The sequence below is a fragment of the Pongo pygmaeus genome, chromosome 8, assembly GCF_028885625.2.
Source record: "Pongo pygmaeus isolate AG05252 chromosome 8, NHGRI_mPonPyg2-v2.0_pri, whole genome shotgun sequence".
NCBI classification, from domain to species: Eukaryota; Metazoa; Chordata; class Mammalia; order Primates; family Hominidae; genus Pongo; species Pongo pygmaeus.
This window is the reverse complement of record NC_072381.2, coordinates 58,164,728-58,191,817: the sequence shown is the minus strand read 5'-3', so window position 1 is coordinate 58,191,817 and position 27,090 is coordinate 58,164,728. Positions and strand designations below refer to the sequence as shown.

The 27,090-nt window shown below is 41.5% G+C and overlaps 1 protein-coding gene across 10 annotated transcripts in view; it reads left to right on the top strand.

Annotated features, from left to right (window-relative positions):
• Positions 1-3,149: 3,149 nt before the first annotated feature.
• Positions 3,150-27,090, top strand: part of CCSER2 (coiled-coil serine rich protein 2) — a 192,420-nt gene continuing 168,479 nt past the window's right edge. For 2 of the 10 annotated variants that reach the window (XM_054503017.2, XM_054503016.2), the window contains exon 1: positions 3,172-3,398. The gene's annotated coding sequence lies outside the window, so the exon portion shown is untranslated. Of the gene's footprint in view, positions 3,399-3,792; positions 3,859-26,504; positions 26,650-27,090 lie in introns of all 10 variants that reach the window. The other 8 variants (XM_063669883.1, XM_054503014.1, XM_054503018.2 and 5 more) reach the window with 8 other exon arrangements.

Sequence of the window (27,090 nt, the reverse complement as noted above, 5' to 3'; positions counted from 1 at the left end):
GAGATGAAAGGAGGAGATTTCTCTTTTATTCTTATTTATTTACAGATGGGATCTCACTGTTGCCCAGGCTGGAGTGCAGTGGTGCAATCATAGCTCACTGCAGCCTCAGACTCCTGAGTTCAAGCAATTCTCCCACCTCAGCCTCCTGAGTAGCTAGAACTACAAGTGTGCACCACCACATCCAGCTAACTTTTATTATATTTTATTTTTGTAGAGATGGGGGGTTCTCACCATGTTTCCCGGGCTGTTCACAACTCCTGGCCTCAAGTTATCCTCCTGCCTTGGCCAGCCAAAGCTCTTGCTTGAGCCACCATGCCTAGCCAGGAGATTTCATCAGAGATTCTTGTCTGTTGTTTTTTTTTTTTTTCTTAGAGACAGGGTCTTGCTATGTTGCCCAGGTAGGGGTTGAACTCCTGGCCTCAGGCAATCCTCCAGCCTCAACCTCACAAGTAGCTGGAATTACAGGTGTGTGGGACTACACCCAACTTGTCTGTTTTTGGATGGTCTCCAGAATCATCTCCTACTGGGGCTCTGATCAACTGTTTCATTGTGCTGTTTGTCATGGAACCCTAAAACTTCTCCTGAAAGAATGTCTCTCTCTTACATCAAGAGGATGCCAAAAAAGGAGAATTTAGGTTGCAGATGGAATTAAGGCTGTTAATCAACTGACCTTAAGATAAGGTTCTTATTCTAGAGCATCCAGTTGGACCCAACATAATCACGTGTCCTTAAAAGTGGAAGACTGAGACAGAAGAGGAGGTCAGAGTGATGCAATGTGGGAAGGACTCAAACTACTCTTGCTGGTTTTGAAGATGGAGGAAGGGCAGACCGGGCCCTCGGTTTTGAAGATGGGATTACACCTGTAATCCCAGCAGAGGCCGAAGCGGGCGGATCACTTGAGGTCAAGAGTTTGAGGCCAGCCTGGCCAACATGGTGAAATCCTGTCTCTACTAAAAATACAAAAATTAGCTGGGCGTGGTGGCACATGCCTGTAATCCCAGCTATTTGGAAGGCTGAGGCAAGAGAATTGCATGAACCTGGAAGGTGGAGGCAGCAGTGAGCCCAGATCTCACCACTGCACTCCAGTGTGGGTGACAGAGCAAGATTCCGTCTCAAAAAAAAAAGAAAAGACCCAGGAAAATTAACGGAAAGCAAATAAAACGTATCAAGAATGCTTATAAAATTAGGAAAATACACTAAAATGCTATTGTGATTCTACTAAATATGTACATGTATTAGCATTATGGGAAAGTTTTTTCCTAGCTTTTCTTTTTTTTTTTTTTGAAACAGGGTCTTGCTCTGTCATTCAGGCTGGAGTGTAGTGACATGATCACAGCTCACTGTAGTCTCAACCTCCTGGGCTCAAGTAATCTTACTGCCTCAGCCTTCTGAATAGCTGGAACTACAGGCATATGCCACTAAGCCTGGTTAATTTCTTTTTTTTTGATAGACTAGGTCTCTATGTTGCCCAGGCTGATCTTGAACTCCTAGGCTCAAGTGATCCTCCCGCCTCAGCCTCTCAAAGTGTTGAGGTTACAGTCGTGAGCCACCATAACTGGCCTGTGCATTTTATTTTATTTTATTTTTGAGACGGAGTCTCACTCTGCCGCCCAGGCTGGAGTGCAGTGGCATGATCTCATCTCACTGCAACCTCCACCTCCCAGGTTCAAGCAATTCTCCTGCCTCAGCCTCTTGAGTAGCTGGGATTACAGGAATGCGCCACCACGCCCCGCTAATTTGTTGGTATTTTTAGTAGAGACGGGGTTTCACCATATTGGCCAGCCTGGTCTTGAACTCCTGACCTTGTGATCCTCCCACTTTGGCCTCCCAAAGTGCTGGGGTTACAGGCGTGAGCCATCACCTCTGGCCTGGTGTTTGCTTTTCTAATCTCACTTAATCCAAAGAGAGATTGCACAGCATTTAGACCTAGTCTTTGTCAATATTTTAAGCACACATTATTGTCCAATACATTAAATATTTTAGGGATTGATATTTAAAAGACATTATTTTCTAAATATACAAGTGTATTATTAAATGACATGTGGTTATACAAATCAGGCATTCCGTCTGCCTTTTCCATTTGAGTATCATTGATCTGGAGACATGAAAGAACTGGATATTTTTCAAGCAGTTCTCCTGAAATGTTATTTATTGCAACCGAGCTGTTGGGGCCGACAAGGATTTCAGAGAACTGCAAGTCTACAACCAGATAAGGGCAGCTCCAGAGCTTTAAACAGCCGGCCAGGCCCGGAAGCCTTCCAGGCTGAGGACTCTTAGGGGCAGGACTGGCCGTGGTTGAGGAAAAACAAGAGGGGAAGAGATGGCCTCTGGGGAATGGAAGCCCCAAAGGGAAGAAAGACCTGGTTTCTGGCAAAGAAACCACATTGGCCAGGAGCTGTGGCTCACGCCTGTAATCCCAACACTTTGGGAGGCCAAAGTGGGAGGATTGCTTGAGCCCAGGAGTTTGAGACTAGCCTGTAAGACCACTTCCCCCATCTCTAAAAAGAAAAAATAAAAATTAGCCGGGTATTTGGGTCAACATGTGATAGTTTACTTTGACTAGTGTGGTCTTAGTTGTAATTATTTCGGAGGCTTGGTGATGCACGCCTGAGGCGAGAGGATCGCTTGAGCCCAGGAGGCTGCAAGTGAGCTGTGATAGCGCCACCGAACTCCAACCTGGGTGACACGGCGAGACCCTGTTTCAAAAAAAAAAAAGGAAAACCAGATCAGCACTTGGGGTGCCCCTTCCCCTCAGCTTTAGCAAGATCCTGTGTTTTGATGCGGTAGGCAGGTGCGTGGTTCAGTCACGCCCGATGCTCAGACCACTCCTCACTTTTCACATCCAGGAGGAGGAGCTGTCAGGTTTGACCGCAGTCAAGCAGCAAATGTAGTCCAGGGGACGGCTAGAGGTGAGGTCAGCCGCAAGACTGGCGTCACTGCGTGGGCCGAGCAAAAACCTGAGTCAGGAGGCGGCCAGGCAAGGTCGGTGGAGGGGGCGGGGCCCGAAGCGGAGGCGGAGCTTGGGAAAGCCTGGCGTGAGGGCGGGGCGGGGCCAGAGGTGGGCTGAGGCCGGATAAGGCGGTGGGGGCGGGCTCCGTAGCCCCGTGAGGCTCGCGCCTGCGCACGGGCCCACGGCGGGGCGGGGCTGCGCGCGCGCGATGCGCGGGCCCTGGAGGGCGGAGTCCGGGCGGGCGCCGGCCGAGGGAGGGGGCGCGGCGGCTTTGGAGTCCGGCGCTCCATCAGGCCGCGGACGCGGTGCTGGTTGCTGCGGCTCGGGCGGCGGGGCTGGCAGGGATGTGACGGGCGGCCCTTCGTCTCACCTTCCGTTCTCGGGCCCGCAGGTCGCAGGGCGGCCTGCAGCTGGGCCGCGGCCGAGGAGGCAGCGCGACCTCCGCACGGTGAGATCCGGGCTCAGGGCCAGAGCCGGGGCCGGGGTCGCGGCGGGCGCCGGGGGCAGCCCAAGACCGGGCACGCAGTCCGGGGCGGGGCGGAGGCCCGGACTCCCGGGCTGAGGCGGTGGCGCCCTCCTGTCCCCCGTCCTCCAGGGTGAGCCTTTCTAGCCCCTCGTGAGCCGCCGGACGCGGGGCGGGCGCGGACCCGGGAGGCCGGAGGGCGCCCTCCCTGCGGCGGTGACAGCGCGGGGCCTCGGGCCGCGGGCGCCGCCGCCTTTCAGGAGAAATCAGGGCGAGGCTGAGGCACTCTGATTTCGGAGCCTGGTTGCGTGTGAGGGTGGATGGGGAAAGTACCGGGGCTCCCCGAATGAGTTCGATTTTTTTTTTCTTTCAATTACAGGGCTAAATGAAAGACACACCCTAAAACACATCCTGAGGTGAAACTTTGGTGGGGCACACCGTTGCCGTAGGTTCAGATCTTCTCTCTTCTCTTTAGACATGTATTTTCATACATTTTTAAATAATGCACCTACTTTCTTGATAAAGTAAAAGGAGGAATGAAAGGACTCGTTTGTGGTGGTCCTTGGTGGCGAAGCTTAAGTTTCCTTGTCAATAATTGCATATTCATCTGTGTGGGCTCCCCGACCAATGAGGCTGGCTGCTCTCAGACAAGGCCTTAGCGGAGTGGAAATGACTGATGCAGGGACTCTGTGGTCTCAGATTAGAGTGTTGGTAGCTCACTCCTGTAAGTGAGAGATATTGAGCTTTAAGCTTTTTAAAATAGCCGTATGAAAGGCATTCCTTTTCTCCTGAGCATTAAAATATAACGGAACCTATTAATTTGGCCAGTTGTTTTTTTTTAAAGCATCATCTTTTAGACTAGAGACTTTAGAGATGGCAGCTGCCCTTTAACCAAAAGGAACTTAAGATGCCCTCCTGCAAAAGATGGGTTCAAAACGTGTCTTATCCGTCATCCATATGTGATAAAGATGTAAATATTCCTGAGTGTTTGTCTGAAATTAGTCTTCTTCCTCTTGGATTTTATTACTGTTTCTCTTAAGTTATGAAAGCTTGTTACTGTTATTTTTTGTTTCCGTTTGTGTTCTAAACAACATTGGCTTCAAATTATCTTCAGGTTAAAAATGCACATTTTGTTGAACGCTTTAGCCATAATTCATACTGTCGTACTTCAGCATAAGCCATAGTTAAGAAAGCACTAGAAGCCATCCTGAAAGCAAGCAGAAAGTCTCTATTAAGAATTCTGTAAAAATTCTACCTTTCAACATTCAGACCTGCATTTTTTGTTGCTTTGACTGAACTCCTTGGACTATTTTGGAGGAAGGGACTTTGAATCCATATTTACAAGTCCTTCAGTGATTCTCCATAGTCTATATCGATAAAATTCAAAGTCCTTCATGCTTAGTGGTATTTGTCTCCATTCTAGTGTCATCTTCTACCATTATGCCTGCCCTCTCTGTATAAGACTGTTGCAGTTCTCTGAAGATGACATCTTCCTCTGTGGTTTTTCAGTGTTCTTTGTTGAGAATTCTCTACGTAGTAAACAACTTGCCCTTGAAGACCTTACGAAAGTATCACTTCTGAGGCTTGTCTAGACATCTCATCCCTCTTGTCTTAACTGATTCGTACACTCTGCAGTTAGTATTTGTCAACTGGTAGTTAATGATTTGTTTATGTGTCTGTCTCCACCAGGTTTTGGGGTTTCTTTTGTGTTTTTTGAGACAGAGTCTTGCACTGTCACCTGGGCTGGAGTGCAATGGCCTCATCTTGGCTCACTGCAACCTCTGCCTCCCGGGTTCACGCGATTCTACTGCCTCAGCCTCCTGAGAGGCTGGAATTATAGGCACACACCACCACACCTGGCTAATTTTTTTTAGTAGAGACGGGTTTCAGTATGTTGGCCAGACTGGTCTGGAACTCCTCACCTCGTGATCCGCCCACCTCGGCCTCCCAAAGTGCTGGGATTGTAGGCTGGTTAGGAATGAAACCCCAGTTATGTTAAAAAAAAAATCCATTTTATGATACAGGAATAAAAAGGGCATGACCAATAAAGATTGCTGCTTCATTGGTCCTACAACTTTATTTTGAGGCGCAAAGTCACTCAGGTAGAAAGGGATGGCAGGGATTACAATCCAGGTCTTTTGACCATCTGTGTATTTCACTTTTGCCCCCAGTCTCCTAATTCTAAATCTTAATTGTTTTACAGTTTGAATGGGAGTTGTGAGTGACTTGGATGTGTTCTGAAAAAAGGGTCTATTAATAGAATATTGAACTTGAAAGAATTCACAGATTATTTGGTTCAACTTTAAAAATTTTACGGTTAAACAACTCAGCCTAAAAAGACAAATAACTTGTTTGAGATTGCTTAGGCTCACCTACATCTCATATCTCCTGACCTCATCATTGTGTGTTTTTCACTACTCCATGGTGCTTTGGGGTGAAATGAAGGAGCTGCCAGTTTTTCAGAGGGAGTGCAAATCTGCTTGCACTTTCTCCCTCATTGAATCCATAGCTGCCACTCCTAGGGACTTAGAACCCTTGTGGCTGAGAAACATGATAATTCATTTGGGGATATGGGAGAAACCTAACCTTCACTATTTCTCTCAGCCAGATAGTTTTTAACCTCAGTGCTTGGGGCCCTCTCTCCAGATGCCTCATAACAAGTGGCTTCTGATCACCATATGGACATCTCACATACAGTTAAGTTTTGATGGTACAATGAGATTTTAGTATAAGAAGGTTGCAGCTGGCTAATAGCATGGCTAAAATTACTTGTGTGGCTTGTCTGTGAGAGGAGCCTATCTTACCTCCTATGTGATAGGATTTTGGGGGAAAAAATTGATGATTGTGGCTATCTCTAAAAAGTTGAAATGTGTACTTAGTGGTGTGGGCCTGACCATTTCCAAAAGGCTTTTTATCTTACAAACAACTTAATGGTCAAAGAAATTTTAAAAATCAAAACAAACTTTTAATTTTTCTTCTTATTTCTTGTCATAGCTAAGTGATTTTATATGATAAAGCATACATATAATGCTTAATATTTGCTTTCATATTTGATGTTTTATTTTTGCTATAGTTTTTATACCTTTAGATGATTATACAGTGTTACAATGTCATTTCTTAATAATTGGACATCTAGATTGTTTACTATTTTGCAGATAATGCAGTTAGTATATAGCTGTTTATCATTTTGCTTCTTCCCTTTGGGCTGAAGGCCCAGGAGCAGTATTACAAAGTCAGAGGGTATGAAGGTTTTGTTAATTCCAAAAAATATTACTAGATTTACTTCTAAAAGATATTGATTTACACTGACTGCAATAGAGTTTGGTTGACCATTTCTGTCATACTTTATAAGTTTTTGCTTTTAAAATTTGTTTTTTAAAAATGAGGATAAGGTTCCTTGCAGTTTAACATCATAGTCCATAATAGACAAGCAAATGCAGTATTCTTCTAGTTTTATTTTCTCCTTTATTTGTCCATTGTCCATAAATTTATTGGAATCTTCTCACCAATTTTCATTAGCACTAACATCATAAATATATTAATCTCTTGAAAAATTGCTTGAGCCTGAGAGGTGGAGGTTGCAGTGAGCTGAGATCATGCCACTGCACTCCAGCCTGGGCTACAGAGTGAGATTCTGTCTCAAAAAAATAAAATTTTTTTTTTTTTTTGGCTAAGCATGGTGGCTCACGCTTGTAATCCCAGCTATTAATATTTGGGAGGTTGAGGCGGAAGAATCACTTGAGGTCAGGAGTTTAAGACCAGTCTGGGCAACATAGTGACACTCTGTCTCAAAGCAAAAAAAAAAAAAAAATTCTTTTGAAAGCATTAAATGCCTTGGGGTACATATCACTGTACATACGATGTTATGACATCATAAAGTAGAGTGAGTACATGGTCCCTTGATAGTTCTGCATCTCGATTTTCAGGGTTACTCAGCTAATTTTTCTTCTAGTGGAGTGATATTTTAAAAATCATTAGGACTTTCACTTGGTGAGCTGAGAAAAATGCAATGAAAGAAGTTAAAAACTAATCTGGTTTATTTTACTGCTTTTTAATACTTTGGAGTATAAATCATTATAATAAATGATCAGTTAAAATAAAAAAAAAAAGAAAAATATTTCTAATCTATTTTTTCTTATTGTAGGCTTTATAGGTTTTATATTATTAAATTTATATATTTTATATATATATATATATTTTTTGAGACAGAGTCTCACTCTGTCGCTAAGCTGGAGTGCAGTGGTGCCATCTCGGCTCACTGCAACCTCCGCCTCCTGGGTTCAAGCGATTCTCTTGCCTCAGCCTCCCCAGTAGCTGGGACTACAGGCACGTGCCACCACGCCCGGCTAATTTTTGTATTTTTAATAGAGACGGGGTAATCCCTATATTATGTATATTTTTTAAAAATCAGTGTGGCTGGGTGTGGTGGATCAAACCTGTAATCTCAGCACTTCGGGAGGGTGAGGCGGGAGAATCGTTTGAGCCTAGGAGTTCAAGACCAGCCTGGGCTGTTAACATAGTGAGACCCCCATCTCTATTTTAAAGAAAAAAGGTAAAAGAAAAAAGTTAGTGATTTTTGTCCTTTGATTGTGTCTTTTGAGAATGAATGCCATGCACCTGTTTGATGCATACTTTTATTTTCTTAAGCTTCTAGAGTTCATTTTGTTGTGTATATATATTTAGAAAGTTAATATACAACTGAGATCAAATTTCATTTATATGTATTTTATAGAAAACTACGTTATTATGTTTCCATTCTTTTTTCTGAACTTAAATAGGAAAACAAAACAATATAACCTAACTTTAATACAAATGTGTACTTGTTTTTTAATAAATTATGGTAAGTTTTAGTTAAACTAAAATTTTTATGACAGCAATATATTGGTTAATTGAAATTTTTGTCTGTTCAAGATTAACCAGAGGGTTGTCTTTAACCCTTATTGTTAATCATTCTAAAATATATGAAAGGAAACCTTAGTAATCTGCTCCCATTGGGGAATAGGTTACTCCCATTCTAGATAGATGAGACAGCCCAGGATAATAGTTAACATTGAGTGCTGGGTTTTGTGCTGGTTCTTGGCATGGAGTTTCTTACCTAATCCTCACAGCAACCCTAGGAGGTAGGTTCTTTTAGTATCCTCATTTTGTGGATATGAAAATTTAGAGACTGTGACCTGCCAAAGATAACATAGGTAGTAAGCATTGGAACTGGAACTCAGTCAGCCTGCTTTTAAAAGATGCTATTTCAAAAGTATTATCTTATTATCCATGCCAAGGATTTGGACTTCATTTCTTAGACATTGGAAAGATTAGGTGTTGCAAAGCAAAGGGATAATATGGTATGTTATCTCTTTTAGGGAGATTGCTCAGTGACAATGTGGCTATATATTGAATTATGTTTATAATAGGAAGTGGTTGAAATATTCATGTGAGAAATGAAGGCTAAACCTTGAGGTGGAAGTGGAGATCGGGATATTTTGGAAAGATATAGGATTTAGTAACTGATGTACAACAGAGTGGGAAGGCAGTGTATTGATTTGGAAGACATCGAGTGGGGTAATGACAGATGAATATGTGCTCACAGCACTTTGTTATATTTCTTTCACAGCGTTGACTGTGATGTATTGTACCTATTCTAGTGACATATCTGTCTCCCCCACTGGATTGTGTGCTTGTCAAAGACAGGGACTGAGTAGAGGAATGAGTGAATATAGGATGAAGTAACACAGAAAGGTCAAGAGACTGAACTGGGAAACACCAAATTACCAAAATGAAAGAGTGGGTGGAGGAAGAGTAGCTCTAGAATGTGACAGCTGTCAGGGAGGACGGGGGAAGAGCCATCAGGGAGAGGCAGAGGGGGAGGGAAGTATTAGCACAGACATGAGCATGTAGAATGCTGCCACCTCAGGCTACAAACAGTTGTGGTTGGTGTGCCCTGCTGTCATAAGCTGATTGTGGTTGTATAGGGCGAACTTGTCTTTCCTTTGTTATTGACTACTTAAGTTTTCTTTGAGTATCAGATGGCTTTCTGCCTCTTTGGCTTCTGACTTCTGCTTGCTACAGGTGCTGATGCTGGGGTGTGATTCAGCCTATTGAGATCAACCAATGAGAACAGTCCTTTCTTTTTAAGTGAATTGACCAATCACAGTATGTGAGGTGTAATCTCTGAGTTTTTAGCTCTTCTCTGATGAGTTGATTGGTTTGGAATGTCCTAGAGTTACTTCTCTACCTTTAAAGACTTCTGGTTGATTATATTAAGGTTTGGAGCCATTGGGAAGCCAGGGGATTCTTAAAGGTTGGATCCATGAGCACTGAAGTTTTTTACCTGTTTACTTTTTCAAGTTGATCAGTAGCTTAGTTTCAATATAGTTGGATCATCTTTGAAGATTGTTGGTCTTAAAAATACCACAGATTATTCCAAATAATTAAGAATCTCTGTTTTCTTTGTACTTTATAGCTATGTAAGACCGGGGCTTGTTTTAAATTTTCTTGGTCAGCTCCTAACTTACTTCATATGTCTGTTTTTCAAAGAGTTACTTGGTAAAGGAATTTGCTATTGATTTTTTCTACAACTGTTTGCTTAAGGCCATCCTTTCCCTCTGTTCTCTGCCTTCTCCTGTTTTCATCTACCCTGTTTCTGTCCTTGGTAAGGACAGTGGGAAGGGGAAAAGAGAAAAAGCATGAGGGATTACTCCTTCCTTCCCTTTGTTATGATAGTTGTTACTGCTCTCCTCCCTGCCATCGCTGCTCCCAGCTGTTCACTTTGGCATGGTCTCCTACCCTGTATCTTCAGTTCTGTGTGTGGGAATAGAAATGCAAGGCATGGCTCTTTAGCTGAGGAACGATGGGCATCCCAGGGTTTTGGTCCTTCTGTGATCTCTCTTTTGGTGCCCTGTATTGAAAAGTCCAGTGACATCTTGTATCTGAGCAAGTGTTTTCTGTTCCCCAGCATTCTACTTCTCCCTCTCTCTCTCTCTCTCCTTTTTTTTTTTGTTTTGAGACAGGGTCTCTGGACCCAGGCTGGAGTGCAGTGGTGTCATCATGGCTCACTGCAGCCTTGACCTCCTGGGCTCTAGCTATCCTCCTGCCTTGGCTTCCCAACCTGTACTCAACCTGTAGCTGGGACTACAGGCATGTACCACGCTGCCTGGCTAATTTTAAAAATTTTTCATAGAGACAGGGTCTCCCCATGTTGCCCAGGCTGGGCTCAAACTCCTGGGCTCAAATGACCCTCCTGCTTTTACCTCCCAAAGTGCTGGGATTACAGTTGTGAGCCACCACAACTGGCCCTGCTTTTCTTTAAAATGCAAAATTACATTCCAGTCCTGTTTTTTGAATTGCCTACCCTCCTCCCCAACACTGCCCCCATGTCAAGACTGCAAAACCTTTGATGACGAAGCCCCTAGTGAATACGCTAGGGACAAAGAAGCAAGACAGATACCAGAAGGTACTTTGAATTGTTGTTGTCATCATATTAATGATATTTCGTTGCAGCCTGAGTGCTTTAGGGCAATTTGAGAGCTCTCTCTGACCATTATCTCTTGGCAGCCAGTGTTAGGGTTGGGAGTTATATAATAATTTTCTCTGAAGACCTTAGCTTAGAAAAACAGGGACTATTCATAATAGCTATTTAAGTCTGTAGAATGGACTTGATAATATTTTGGTCAGAGTTGGTAGGCCACTTTATAGGAAACATCCAGGTGATATTTCTTTTCGGGGTGGGGAGGCAGAGATGGCCATCTTTTTGTTTTGTTTTGTTTCTTTTCCTTATTTAAAATTTTTTCTCAGGTATATTTTCCTCATTTTAGGAATAGTATGGTATGGCTTGTCAACCTTTATTTATTATTGGTACTAGCTAGAGTTGTAGACTTGGCCATTGTTGTGGCCTTTCTTGCAGTCATGTTTTTCCAGGACTTGAGATGTTTTACATTCTAAATTCTTTCAATCCTGGCTTAGAGAATAGATCCTGAGTCTGGATTTTTCTCATTCATTCATTCAAGAAATGTATTCCGAGCACTTGCTAGGAATAGTTCAGTCAACAAAACAAATTTTCTGCCTTTGTGGAGCTTACATTCTAATGACAAGATACAGAAAATAAGTATATGTGTAATATGTCATCTATTAACATTGCTGTGGAGAAAAAGCAGGAAGAGGTGAAAAGAACATGTGAGAGTGATGCTGCTGTTTTATCTAAGGTGGTTGGGGAAGGCTGTAATAAAAACTAGTATTTGAACAGAAATCTTGAAGAAGTGAGAATGTGATCTATGCAGATATTAGGAGAGAGAGTACTTGATGAAGATAGAACTGGAATACAAAGATCCTGTGGCTAAAGCTTGCTTGACCTGTTCTAGGAGTGGCAAGTAGGCCAGTGCAGGCATTGAGGGGAAATGTTTGGTAGATGAAGTCAGAGAGGTGGGTTGGGTTGGGGGGATGCCTGATCATATATGGTGTTGTAGGCCAGTGAGAATGACTTTTAAAAGGTGGGGAGCCACCAGAGTTGACTTGTTATAAGTAGAACTCTCAGCTGCTATGTAGAGAATGTCGGGGTGGCGCATAATGAGATTATTTAGCAGGCACAGCAGTAATCCTAAGTGGGAGATGATGATTTTAGGCAGGGATTGGGAGAAGTGCTCACATTTTGTATACATTTTGAAGCCAGAGCCAACAATTTAACGATGGATTGAATGTGGGCTATGAGTTTGGCCTGAACAACTGGACAAATGGAGTTAACATTTCCTGAGATGGGTAAGAGCGCAGAAGAAGCAGGGTTTTAGCGGGGGAAGTAATGAGTTCAGTTTTGAACACTTTAAGTTAGTAATCTAAGTGGAGATATCGTGAAGAGAGCTGGGTATGCACAAGTCTGCAGTTCACAGCAGAGGTCTGGGTTAGAGATATATAAATTTGCAGTTATTAGCAGAGAGATAGTATGTAATGCCTCGAGAATGGATTAAAATAATTTAGGGAGTGAGTGTGGCTGGAGAAGTCCCACAAGTTAGCCTTGGGATCCTGTAATGTTTTCAGAGGGAGAGAAACTAGCAGAGGAGACCAAGAAGCCGCACGCCTGTAAAGAAGGAAGAGAATTAAGACTGAGTTGTATCAGTGAAGCCAAGTGAAATGTTTTAAGAAGGAGTGAGTGAGTAATCAGCTGTGTCAGATGCTATTAGATTGAGGACTAAGATAAAGCAATATGAAAATCATTGGTGACCTTAACAAGTTGTTTCTGGTTTAGTGGTGGAAGTGAAGACTTGATTGGAGTGGGCTTAAGAGAGAATTGGAGGAAAGGAATTGTAGACTGCTGGGATAGACAGTTCCTTCAAGGAGTTTTGCTGTAAAGTAAAGCTAAATAACAGGGTGGTAGCTGGAGGGGATGTCCAGTCAAGGAATTCTTTTTTAAAAGATGGATGCTTTTCTTTTTTTGTATTCTTATTTATATACCGTAAACCAAAAAGTATCTGAGACAGGTCTCAATCAATTTAGAAGTTTATTTTGCCAAGGTTAAGGATGCATGCCAGGGAGACAAGTCTGTCTTTCTCCAAAGATGATTTTGAGGGCTTCAGTATTTAAATGGAAAAAGCAGGCTGGAGGGGCAAGAGAGAGGGTATTATCACATTACTGAATCCACATGTTGCGAAAGAAAAGGAGCAGGTAGGGGAATAGTCAGTTATGTATTTGTTAAGGTGAACACTGAGTAGTTACCCGTGGACACATTTAACTTCTTATCTGTAGCTATCAGCTTAGAAACAAAAGGAGAGGGGGCTGGGCACGGTGGCTCAGCCTGTAATCTCAGTACTTTGGGAGGCTGAGGCAGGTGGATCACCTGAGTTCAGGAGTTCGAGACCAGCATGACCAACATGGTGAAACCCCATCTCTACTAAAATACAGAATTAGCCGGGCGTGGTGGTTCATGCCTGTAATCCCAGCTACTTGGGAAGCTGAGTTGAGGCAGGAGAATTGCTTGAACCTGGGAGGCAGAGGTTGCAGTGAGCCGAGATTGCGTCATTGCAGTCCAGCCTGGGCAACAAGACAGAAAATCCAAAAAAAAACTTCAAAAAAAAAAAAAACCAAAAAAACAAAAACAACAAACAAACAAAAAAACCCCCAACAAAAAACAAAAGGAAAAGCAGCTTCTTTTGTGACTCAGCTTCCAGCTTACTTTTTTTTCTTTTGGCATAGTGAAATTAGGGTCCCAAGTTTTTACTTTCACAATACAAATATATGTAGTTAACAAAATGTTTCAACAGAGAAAAAAATGCGGGATCTACATCGTTGAAACGTAAATGAAATTAATTTTATCCTAATCTGTGCACTCAAGGTCCATCGTCATCATCATGATGGAGTGTACTGCAGTTTTGTGCAGTGCTTGCCTTGTAGTAGCTTCAAAATTTTGATTTAGCAACCTATTTGTTATGGTAGTTTTACCTTTTTAAAAATAAAAGTTAAATTGAAGAAAAAAAGAGCAACTTTTCCAGGGAAATTTTGACAGCTACTCTTCTCCACCACCCCCTTTTTTTTTCTAATGTACCTGATCTCATTTTACCATAACTGCTTATGATTATTGAGTTGATGTTTGAGATGAATTCAGAAACTATATTGAAAGCACATATTACAGTTATAGCACTTTATATGCCTCTTTTCGTGGTTCATTTATGTTTAAGTAAGTAGTGAATATTTAGTGTTGGAGCATCATTGCAGTTGCTTCTTAACCCTCTTCATTGGTCTTTCTCCAGATTTTCTTCCCTTAGCCACTGATCCATGCCCTGACTTTTGGATTTCCGAAACACAGATCTGACCAGGTTCTGTTTTTGCTAAAAAAATCTTCTGTGGCTCCCTATTCTCTACAGAAGTTAACTTTCTTTTCTTTTTTTTGTTTTTTTTTTTGCCTGTTTACCCATCTTTTGCCTGCACGTGCTTTAGGGGATCTGGAGTGCTCCCTAGGGTGTCTTGCTGTGTTGGCCAGGCTGGTCTTGAACTCCTGATGTCAAGCAATTTTCCCACCTTGGCCTCCCAAAGTGCTGGAATTATAGGCTTGAGCCACTGTGCCCAGCCTCCCTAGGGGATTCTAATGCACATGTGATGTTTCTTACCATAGGACTACAGAGTAAAGATCAGATTTTTTTATTAGCATACAGATAGTCCTCCAAGAGGAGGTTCCATGAAAATGAGAAATGCTTTGACATCTCTCTGCTTTTGCACATACTATTACTTTTTTTTTTAGTTTATTTTTTATTTTTTGAGACAGAGTTTCGCTCTTGTTGCCCAGGCTGGAGTGCAATGGCGTGATCTTGGCTCACCGCAACCTCTGTCTCCTGGGTTCAAGTGATTATCCTGCCTCAGCCTCCCAAGTAGCTGGGATTACAGGCATGTGCCACCACGCCTGGCTGGTTTTGTATTTTTAGTAGAGACGAGGTTTCTCCATGTTGGTCAGGCTGGTGTCGAACTCCCAACCTCAGGTGATATGCCCGCCTTGGCCTCCCAAAGTGCTGGGATTACAGGCATGAGCTACCGTGCCTGGCCACTATTTCTTTTTTTTGTAGAATACCATTAATCTTCTCAGCCTTCTCATTAAATCACTTTATCTTTTTTATTTTATTTTTTTGAAACGGAGTTTCACTCTTGTCGCCCAGGCTGGAGTGCAAAGGCGCAATCTCTGCTCACAGCAGCCTCCGCCTCCCAGGTTCAAGCAATTCTCCTGACTCAGCTTCCTGAGTAGCTAGGATTACAGGTGCATGCCACCACGCCCGGCTAATTTTTTATATTTTTAGCAGAGGTGGGGTTTCACTATGTTGGCCAGGCTGGTCTTTAATTCCTGACCTCAGGTGATCCACCTGCCTCAGCCTCCCAAAGTGCTGGGATTACAGGCGTGAGCCATTGCGCCTGGCCATCACTTTATCTTTTTAAGAGTCCAACATAGATGCCTCTTCTTCCAGGAAAGCTGCTAGACATATGTTCATTATGCCTCTTCCATCTATCCTTCATTATATTCTGTTACTTGTGTTCCTATTAACATGCAGTTTTTTTGTTATAGTATTTGCTGTATTTTACTGTTTGTTTTCGTGACAGGTTGCTCTCTTGCCCCCACTTATAGACACTCAATAAATTTTTTGTTGAATGAATGAGTAAAGCAAATAATTATCCAATGTTGACCTAGTTTTGATTGACCCATTTGGTTGGGAATTTACGCCATTCAATTTGTACAGAATATACAAATGAGCAATTTGAATAGTGTTCTTAAAGACAGTCGTATCCTAAAGTCTTAGGAAATCCATATTTATTAAATATTTCTTTTCATGAGCAAATAATGAGACTTGTCGATGATTTATTTTCTATCCCATATCTCTATTTTTGTCTGAATTTTTTTCCTTCTCTGGTTTTTTTTTTTTCCTCTTTGACGTCTCTATTTGGATGTTGACCTTAACCATCCTTTTACCCTGACACTCATCCCCTAAACTTGATCCCCCTCTTGGCTTCTCCATTAGTGTTTTCTCTGTCACCATCTTACAAGTCATTTAGGTTTCTCTGTAGTATCTGTAGGTCTTACTTCTACATCTGATGAGTTACTGAGTTTAACAAACATTTTTTGGCCACTTCCTGTGTTCCTGACTTGTTAGTGTTAGTAATAAGAGGCTGAACAAGAGAAGGTCCGAGTCTGCAAATGATTATGATACAATGTGATGAGTATGGTAATACAGTAATAGTGGAATATTTAGGGCACTATTAGAAGATAGGAAAGAAAAACAGTGTTTTTCCTACTCTCACATACCACTCAATATAACACTTTTTTTTTTTTTTTTTGAGACAGTGTCTTGTTCTGTCACCCAGGCTGGGGTGCAGTGGCTTGATTATAGGTCACTGCAGCCTTAACCTCCTGGACTAAGTGATGTGCCCTCCCGAGTAGCTGGGACTACAAGCGTGTGCCACGATGCCCAGCTAATTTTTTAACATTTTTATGTAGAGGTGGGGTTTTGCCAAGTTGCCGAGGCTTGTCTCAAACTCCTGGCCTCTAGGATCCTCCCACCTTGGCCTCCCAAAGTGTTAGAATTACAGGCACAAGCCACCACACCTGGCCTTTGTAACTTTTTTTTTTTTTTTTTTTTTAGAGGCGGAATTTTGCTATCTTGCCTGGGCTGGTCTCAAACTCCTAGCCTCAAGTGATCCTTCTGCTTTGACCTCTCAAAGTGCTGGGATTACAAGAGTGAGCCACATAGCACTTGGCCACACAGCACCTCTTACACTAAATGTATGGAGATTGTTTTGCTGGACACCAAGCAATTCTGACACCATAGTCTCCAGTGAAGAACAGCTGGATGCCCTGTGATTTAGTTCCAATCTGACACTGTCTACCTGTAGATAGTGTTAAATGCTGTAGGATAAGGGCTCAGTCCTACAAGACGGTGCCATCCCCCCCGCCACTTCAGATGCATGCTCCAGGTTGTGACCTTTGTCTATGACCAGCCATAAATTGGGGTTCCCATGACCCCCTTCTTGGGTTCAGTTAATTTGCTAGAGCAGCTCATAGAACTTAGGGAAACACTTTACTTATGTTTGCCCATTTATTAAACAGCATATTATAAGAAATATAGATGAACAGCCAGATGGAAGAGATGAATAGGGTAGGTCATGGAAAGGGGCGTGGAGCTTCTCTGTCCTCTCTGGGTGTACCACTCTCCAGGTATCTCCACGTATTCACCTCTCTGAACCCTATCGTTTTGGCCTTTTATGGAGGTTTTATTACATAGGTATGATTGATTACATCATTGGCCATTGGTGATCAACTCAACCTTCAGTCCCCTTCCCCTCCCTGGAGGTTGGGGGATGGGGCTGAAAAGTACCGACCTGTACTCATGCTCTGGTCTTTCTGGTAACCAGCTTCCATCCTGAGGTTAACTAAGGGTCCCCAGCTAGCAGTCCTCATTAGCATACAAAAGACACTCATCACTCTGGAGATTCCATGGGTTTTAGGAGCTATGTGTCAGGAACCAGGGGCAGAGACCAAATGTGTATGGGATATGATATCATATCGCAGTATCACAGGCAGCCTGGGAATAAAGAATATCTCTTTCACATATCCCTTATTTTTTACTTTGGCTACTGCCAATCTTTTTCGGGTCCTCATTACTGTTTAGATAATTGTAAGACCTCTTAGTAGCTACTCCTGCCTTAACTCTTGTCATTCCAGTTCCTCAAGTACCCTGTCATCAGAAAGGGTTGAGAAAATTGTCTTAAAAAGGGGGGAAAAATGTTACATGCCTTTCCTTCTCCTGTTCACAGAATAAACTCCAAAAATAAAATCTAGAATTCAAAGCCCTTGACTCAGACTTCTTTTCTTGTCTTCTGCTACATGAACCTTTCATCCAGCAAAACTCTTCTACATTCCATTCCAAACACACTTCACACATTCTTTTTTTTTTTGCCTTGATTGTGTACTACTCATTCCCCTGCAACATTTTACTTTTGCTTCCTCTATTTACAGAAACTGTATCTATCTGTTGACATAGTTCTTAATTGTTAAATCCACTGTGAACGTTAGACCATCATGCCCATGTTCTTGAACTTTCTTTGCCTTCCAAAGCATCATTCTCCTGTTTCTCTTTCTCTTTCTTTTTTCTTTCTTTTCTTTTGAGATGGAGTCTCGCTCTGTCGCCCAGTGCGGTGGTGCGATCTCTGCTCACTGCAACCTCTGCCTCCCGGGTTCAAGCAATTCTCTGCTTCAGCCTCCCAAGTAGCTGGGATTACAGGCACCTGCCACTACACCCAGCTTATTTTTGTATTTTTAGTAGAGTCCGGGATTTACCATGTTGGCCAGGCTTGTCTCAAACTCCTAACCTCAAAGGGCCACCTTGGCCTCTCAAAGTGGTGGGATTACAGGTGTAAGCCTTTATGCCTGGCCCTGTTTCTCTTTCATACCTATTCTTTTCCAGCTGTCTTTACTGTCTCTTGTTCATGTATTCAGCTAATTTTCCCATCTTAGTTAATGAAACTGCCAGTCATTCAGGTGCCCAAAGTATAAACCTGGGAGTAATCCAGACTTCTCTTATCTCTCATTTTCCATTTGTTGTCAAGTCTTTGTGAGGTATCTCTTCTCTCTTCATTCTCTTTACTGTTTCCTTGGGCTAGGTCTAATATCTAGAGTAGACCAGTATAAAAAGCCCCATCAGTGTAAGTACTCTACCTGGTCCTGGGTATTATACAAAACAAGTATTCAGGAAATGCATTTTGGTTATAGCCAGTAGGAATGCCAAACACAAAATATAGTTTTGAGTTGACCACCCTAGAATAGTGCTTAAACCGTGGACTGATTATTCTGTATCCATTAAAGGTCGATTTCCTAAATATCTCAATTAGATGACGTTGTTATGAAGTAATTTTTTTTTTACAAAAAATTTACTTAAGGCTTAAGAAGATGATGTGTTAGTATTACAGGGAAAAGGCAAGAAAAGTTGTATGGAAACGGCTCTGGCTGGGATATGTGCCAGAAATGTAGACATTTTATTAATGGGCTAGAAAAGAGATTAAAAGTTTGCAGGTAACGTTTGGTGCTTATTTATCCACATGACAGTATAAGAGCAATTAACTACAGGAAGATCTTGAGACTGGAATAGACAAAATTTGAGTATTAGTGTGTGGAATTGTAACCTAATGTATTTGACTAGTACTGTGAAGATGCTGTTTAATTGTCAGTTAATACCCAGGAGAAACTCCTGATGTCACTGTGTCATGTTCCTGGAAGATACTGGCATAATTTGCTGATGCTTGAGATGTGGTAACGTAATCACTGTACCTCTGCATCATTTAATATGTTTCATAAGCACAAGCTGTTTAGTATTGAAGAATTATTTTTTGACCCCAGACATAGTCGTAGAAGAGCCCTTTAGTCTCTTGAAATTTTTTTTGGTTTGCTAATAGTAGATCTTAGATAGGATTTGTCTTATTTATGCCGTCAGAAGTCCAAATTTGCAGTATTTTCTACTTTAAAACTTAAGATTCTCTTATTCTAAATGTATTTTGCACATATTTCAAAATATCTGAATTTATATTTTGTGAATATTTTACAAAAGTATTAAGGGCTTTTTTTTGTTAGTTTTTGCTGTTGCTTTATTTTTTTCTTTTTTAATGTTATCTTTTGAATATATGTTTCTTTATTGTTGATCTTTATTTACCTCTGGTGAATTTAGGGGTTTATGAGGCTGGCACTAGATTGTCACATGGACATTACCTTGGAAAATCTATTTGAGTACTCTGTGTTGTAGCATTTTGAAGTTGATAGTGGGATGTGTGTATCATTTTGGCTTATGTTATTCTGTCCAGAGGATTTTCCCTAGGGAAGGTTGGAAAGAAAGGAAGAATGCTCTGGAGAGAATTCCCATGGTGGACAAGTAGCATTTTGAGTCAAGGGAGTAGTGTGCACTTTGGTAAGGAGTCCTGAAAGAGCATCTTATGATTACAGATCCTGAGGTGGTTTGGTGTGGTTGGAAGGCAGGGTTTGTTGGTTAGTGGTGAGAGGGAGCAGCTGTAAAGGAATACCAAAGCCGCAATTTGAAGGCTTGGGTAATTTTAGCTGCACGCACTCACTAGCTGTGTGTCTATATGTGATTTTCCTAAGTTTCAATTTCCTTAAATGTGCAAAATGAGAATAATAAAAATATCTCCACTGTAGGATTGTGAGGTTTAAATTAGGTAACATTTGTACCTGGCACACAAGTACTTAATAAATATCACTTGCTGTTTTTAGGTATTTGTACTTCAGAGAGCTATTGAAGGATTTTAAAATTGAAGAGTGACATGATCAGAATTGGAATTTTGAATACTAATCTCAGGAAAAGTGTAAAAAATGGATTGAAGGAAAAGAAACTGAAGGCGGAAAATTAAGTAGGCCTGTGCTAGAATACTGGCTAGTAAGATTCTAGATTAAGAAATGAGGAGAGAACAGGACGGGTTTGAGAACTATTGCAAATTATCACGTGCATTGTATTCCATGAGTTGGGGAGATCTTAAGGGAACTAGGAGAATTGACAGCAAGAATATGGACAGAATACCTAGCTGAGTAAGAAACATTGTATTTTCCTCCTCTTAATACAACTCAGAAACATACTTTAAAAGCATTTGGTATTTTGACATTTGGTACTGGGACATTTTGAGTGTTACCATATAATCATTTTGGATAAAGATACATGTCTATTTACACAGTTTTGTTTTTGGAGTACTTAATGTACATTCTTGTTGAATACTCTTCTATTTGGCAAGTTTCGTTGTGGCATTTGAAAAACTGCCTTTTCCCAGTAAAATGATTAGATTTTAATTTGTTTACTCAGTTGAATGTTCTTACCTTACATAATTTTACTTAGATTATTTTATAATAGAGAACAAAGGTCTAGACTATGACGTGTTTTCTTGTCACTGAAGTGTTCCTTATGTTGTATTGACCAATTGAACTGTGGGTTAAATATAATGTACTTTAATTTTAAGGTGTGGTTGAGACTCAGGCCCAAGATATTTTACTTTTTATTAATCATATTTTATAAAATTATAATGATAATTATTGAAGTAAACAAGATTTTGGGATTGTGTATAAGGTCATAGGCATTTTCACTTGTTTGTCAGCAACCCCTAGAAGTTATGTCTCCTTCGCTATTGAATTAGAGTAAGACTTTCTACATACTGCTGTATCCAAGGGCAAAAAAAGTAATGTTTAGTAGAGCTGCAATCATAAGAAAGATTTTTCAGTGATATTTATTTCTTTACCCAATAGCTTTTATTAAGTGTCTTTTTATGTATTAGAATAATCTTTTTTGAGACGGAGTTTTGCAGTGGCGCAATCTGGGCTCACCGCAACCTCCGCCTCCTGGGTTCAAGCGATTCTTCTGCCTTAGCCTCCCGAGTAGCTGGGATTACAGGCATGCACCACCTCGCCTGACTAATTTTGTACTTTTAGTAGAGATGGGGTTTCTCTATGTTGGTCAGGCTGGTCTTGAACTCCCGACCTCAGGTGATCCGCCCACCTCGGCCTCCCAAAGTGCTGGGATTACAGGCGTGAGCCACCGCACCCAGCCATGTATTAGAATAATCTTTAGGAATTAAAAAAAAAAAAAAAACTAAATATTTTGTGCTGCTAGTCTTCAAGGAGCTCTCAGTCTAGTGGAGAAAGTAGAACACAGGAAAACATGATTTTAAAAATAAAATAGTGTAATAATTGCTATACCTAGGGATACCCAGCTAAACGATGGGCATATGTAGGAGGAACATCTAATCTGCAGATATCACATGATCATGCTAATTTGGTAGATTTATTGCTATATATTACATGAGAAGAGTAGATCCAGAACTGAAAGGAGTCTATCATCCAGCCATCTGTTACAGATCAGGACATAGTACATTTCAGAGAGCACATGCTACTTCATGGGAGATGGAAGATTGCAAGAAGCCTCTTGGCAATCCTCACTTCTTATGCCATTTCTTTATATAGAGTATGTTGTGTATGTTCCTTGTCTCCCTGATGGGGCCACTACTCTGTGTAATGGATGAGACATGATGGAGTGGGTTGAGGAGGGAGATACATATGAGGTGAGTTTAAAGGAATTTGAATTATTTGGTGTGAATAAGAGAAATCTGGGACTGTCTTAAAAAAAGTTTTGGGTTTTTTTTGGTAATAATTTTATACTCAGAGAAATGTTGCAAGACCAAGAATAGTACAAAGAATATCTAAATACTCTTTATCCAGATTTTCCTGTTAATATTTTGTGCCATTTTCTTACCGTTTGCTCTCTTTCATATATATGTATATATGAATAGGTATATATATGTTTATATGCATATTATGGCCCTTTATCTCCTAAATACTTCAACATGTATTTCCCAGTCATAGGGATTTTTTAAAAAATTGTACAGTATGGACTTCACTAAATTTAACATTGACGCAATAGTTTTATCTACCATTTGTATTCCAATTTTTTTTTCAATTGGCCCAGTCACCTTTATAGTATTTCCCCTTCCACAGACTGCTTTTTAAAGAGCAAAGAATGAGTCATGAGTAATTTTTAGTAGAAACTTTCTGTTAAGGGTCTAAAGACAATCATGGTGACTTAAAGTTGGATTCCTGTTTTGATCCACATCCATACCTCCCACAAACTTTCCTGTCTCAGAAAATGACAGCACAATCCCATTAATTGTTCAAGCCAGAAACCTGAAGCTTATTTGGTTTCTGTTTTAACTTTATCCTTTGAGTTTAACCCATCACTGAGTCCTGTAGTTTGTGTCTCCCCTATATATCTTGAAACCCATCTATTGGCTGGGTGCAGTGGTTCACGCCTATAATCCCAGCACTTGGGGAGGCAGGAGGGTCACTTGAGCTCAGGAGTTCAAGACCAGCCTGGGCAACATAGTGAGACCACACCCCCCCCCCACCCCCATCTACAAAAATTAAAAAATTAGCTGGGTGTGGTGGCATGTGCCTGTGGTCCCAGCTACTAGGGAGGCTGAGATGAGAGGACTGCTTGAGCCCAGGAAGTCGAGGCTGCAGCGAACTATGATCACCCCACTGTACTCCAGTCTGGACGACAGAGAGAGACCTTGTTTCAAAAAGAAAGAAAGAAACTTATCTATACCTTTCTATCCATCTACTTCAACCAGCCTAGTCTATCATTGTTTCTCATCTGGACTCCTACCTACTTCTACCTGATTTTTTCCTGCTTCTACATTTTCTTCTTTCTTATTCATTCTCCACATAACAGCCAGAACGATCTTTGAGAAATGTAAATCAGAGCGGCCAGGTGCAGTGGCTCACGCCTGTAATCCCAGAACTTTGTGAGGCCCAGGCAGGCGGATCACCTGAGGTCAGGAGTTCAAGACCAGCCTGGCTAACATGGTGAAACCACATCTCTATTAAAAATACAAAAATTAGCCAGGCATGGTGGCGGCACCTGTAATCCCAGCTACTTGGGAGGCTGAGGCAGGAAAATTGCTTGAACCTGGGAAGTGGAGGTTGCAGTGAGCCGATATCGTGCCACTGCACTCCAGCCTGGGTGACAGAGCAAGATTCCATCTCCAAAAAGTAATAACAATAAAAAAAAAGTACATCAGATCACATCACGCTCCAGTTTATACATTAAGTGGCTTTCCACTGCACCAGAGCACTCTCTGCATAGCTTAACTCTTCTTTAGTCCACAACTTTAAAATATTCTCCCTCTGAGAGGCCTTACTTGATGCACAGTTTGTTATTTTTCCTAAAGCATTTCGTTGTTTTCCTTTATAGCACTTATGATTTGTAATTATTTAATTTTTTTTCTTTTTCTCTATTTCCTACACTAGGTTGTAAGTGCAAAATGCATAGGGACCAGGTCTGTTCTGTGCACTTTTGTATACCTAGTACATTGCTAGGATTATAGCAGGTGATTAATAAATATTTGAATATTTGAGTGAAAGGAAACCTGAGAGGTTATCTAGTCTTACCTCCCACCAATTTAAGAGTCTGCACTATCTCTGTCAAGTGCTTATCTAGCTTATTTTTTAATGCTTTCACAGATGGACAGCTTAGCTGTTTTATGTAGTTTACTTTGTTGAATAATTTTGATAGTTTGAAAAGTTTTAGTTTTTGGGCTGAAAACTGCCCTTTTCTTATTTCTATTCATTGATCCTAGTTCTGCCCCTTTGTCACAACTTAAACTATTTTGACCCTACATATAGTATCTTAAACTATTTGACAGCAACTGTCATGTATGGTCTTGGCTTTGTTAGGCTAAACCATTTATAAGTGCTTCAGCTTTTCATTATGTGACATGTTTCTTTACCCTTACCTCCTTTGTATCCCTTTTGCCAGGGTAGCTCTAAAAGTGGTATAATGAAGGATAAAGATATTTATAATCTTTGGTCCAGTCATCTGTGATTAAATGATTTATAGCACATTAATTCAATGTAATATATTGTAGCCCTTAAAATAACAAATATAACTGTAGAACTGTGGGATATATTTATAAAACAATGACATTTTAAAAGTAGAACATTAAATTGTATCTAGATAGTTCATATAGCTGACTCTGTGTGTGTAGATGAAATTTAGAAGGGTACATGAAGTAGTGAGAATAGTTGTATAGTTGTGTTAGGGTGGTGGAATTATAGGGAGAAGTTTTTTTGGTTTTTTTTTTGTTGTTTTTTTTTTCCTTTGAGACAGAGTCTTCCTCTGTCACCCTGACTGGAGTGCAGTGGTATGATCTCAGATCACTACCTCCCAGGTTCAAGCAGTTCTCGTGCCTCAGTGTCCAGAGTAGCTGGGATTACAGGCATCTGCCACCATGTCTGGCTGATTTTTGTATTTTCAGTAGAGACAAGGTTTCATCCTGTTAGCCAGGCTGGTCTAGAACTCCTTGCCTCAAGTGAGCCACTCACCTTGGCCTCCCAAAATCCCAAAATGCTGGGATTATGGGTGTGAGCCACCGTGCCTGGCTTTATTTATTTATTTAAGAGACTGGGTCTCACTGTGTTACCCAGGCTGGACTCGAACTCCTGGGCTTAAGTGATCCTCCCACTGCAGTCTCCCGAATAGCTTGGACTATAGGCATGAGCCACCATGCCTGGCCCAGAAGTTTTAAAATATAGAGTATTTTATAATTAGTTTAATAAGAAAGGAGAAAATATAATGCTTGGAAATGTCATTCCAACTAGAATTAAGTGAGATTTCAGTAGTCTGCATTAAGACTATTTCTTTTAATGTAGTTTAAGAATGCTTATTTTGTGGCCTTATCACATTGTAATAATAGCCACATTTGGCTAGTGGCTACTGTATTGACAGGGCAGATATATGTATTGGGTAAGGGCAGGTGGAGAACATTTCTTCTGGTACAGTGTTCTATGGATAGTGCCAGAATAAGAGATTGTGTGGGATGGATCACTCCTGAGAGCAAGATAGGCAAAATGGTGACTTGTAGGCTGGCTGCGGTGGGTCACGCCTGTAATCCCAGCACTTTTTGAGGCCGAGGCAGGTGGATCACGAGGTCAGGAGATCAAGACCATCCTGGCCAACGTGGTGAAACCCTGTCTGTACTAAAAATGTAAAAAAAAATTAGCTGGGTGTGGTGGCACACACCTATAGTCCCAGCTACTCGGGAGGCTGAGGCAGGAGAATTGCTTGAACTCAGGAGGCGGAGGTTGCAGTGAGCCAAGATTGCGTCACTGCACTCCAGCCTGGCGACAGAGGAAGACTCTGTCTCAAAAAAAAAAAAAAAAAAAAAAGGGTGATTTGTGTCCGTACAATCCTTTTGAGGCTCAATCTTGAAGGTAGAGGAGCCAAGGTGAGGTGTGGGAACAGGACCACAAGACATAGTTCATGGCACTGGCCATTAGGTGGCAGCGTCTCCTCAGGCCTGCTAGTTATTGTGAAGCACTTGGGGAGTAGGAAGAATGATGGGGAGAGCAGTCTTCTTGGTGAGTGGGCAAGGTTTCTGTATATATAAAAGTTTGTTGGTAGTGTCTTTATATTTCAAAGAGTACCTGTCACCACCACCACCACTGCCGCCGCCACCACTTCCTCTTACCATATTAAGTGCCACTGACAGGTTCAGTGGTCCTGATTCCTGACTCTCTATGTGAACTTGGACAAATTACTTAATTTTCTAAAGCTATTTCTTCATTTGTGAAATGGGAATAAATATACCTATCTGGTAGTTGTTAAGGTAGGAGGCTAAGGTTAAGATGCGATAATTCTTTTTTTTTTGGAGACAGTCTGTGTCACCCAGGCTGGATTGCAGTGGTACAATCTCGGCTCACTGCAACCTCCGCCTTTTAGGTTCAATTGACTCTCATGCCTCAGCCTCCCAAGTAGCTGGGATTACAGGCATGTGCTCCCACACCTGGCTAATTTTTGTATATTTAGTACAGACAGGGTTTTACCATGTTGGCCAGGCTGGTCTCGAACTCCTGACCTCAGGTGATCCACCTGCCTTGGCCTCCCAAAGTGCTGGGATTACAGGCGTGAGCCACCGCGCCCAGCCTAAGATACAATTCTTATAAGTGAATTGCACAGTGCTACACATATACCTACTTGGTAAAAATTAGTTATCATTAAGGGCCCTGACAGTCATGTTCTCCTCTTTTGTTTTCGGCAGGGACGGTTAAGCCTTTCCACCCTCTGGTTGCATAGGAAGGACAGTTTCTTGCCTCGGTCATGGAGATCCTGTATAGCCTGTCTTCCACAGGTGTTCCTGTCTCTTGAGATAGCAGCCTGAGCCAGCCCCAGGACATTATTCATTTGTATGTACTAACATCCGTTATATGCCAGGCTCTGTGCTAGATGCTCAGTATTAAAAAAAATGAGTCTTTAATTGGGCTATTGAGTATATGTTGTAGATATTTTCATTATGCTTATGTTTTTGAAATTACTTGTATTGCTGAAGTTCTGTATGCTTTTGTTGGTTGAGTTTGCTCATAATGTTTAGTAAGACCTAGTCCCTACTTCCTGCAGCCCCATTCAGCTGCAGGTGTGATTTCCACACCCTTCAGGTTTAGCCAGTCCTGACTTAGGTGGGTGAATGGGGCCTGCAATTAGCATGGCTACCATAGGGACAATGTTTACCATTCCCATCAAGCTGCCACTTTCTTCTGGACTTAGCTGTAAATCAGAACTTCTGCCTTGTTTTCGCCTTTAGCATTTTCAGTTTCCTAATGGGACTGGAAGCCCACCTTGATCTTATG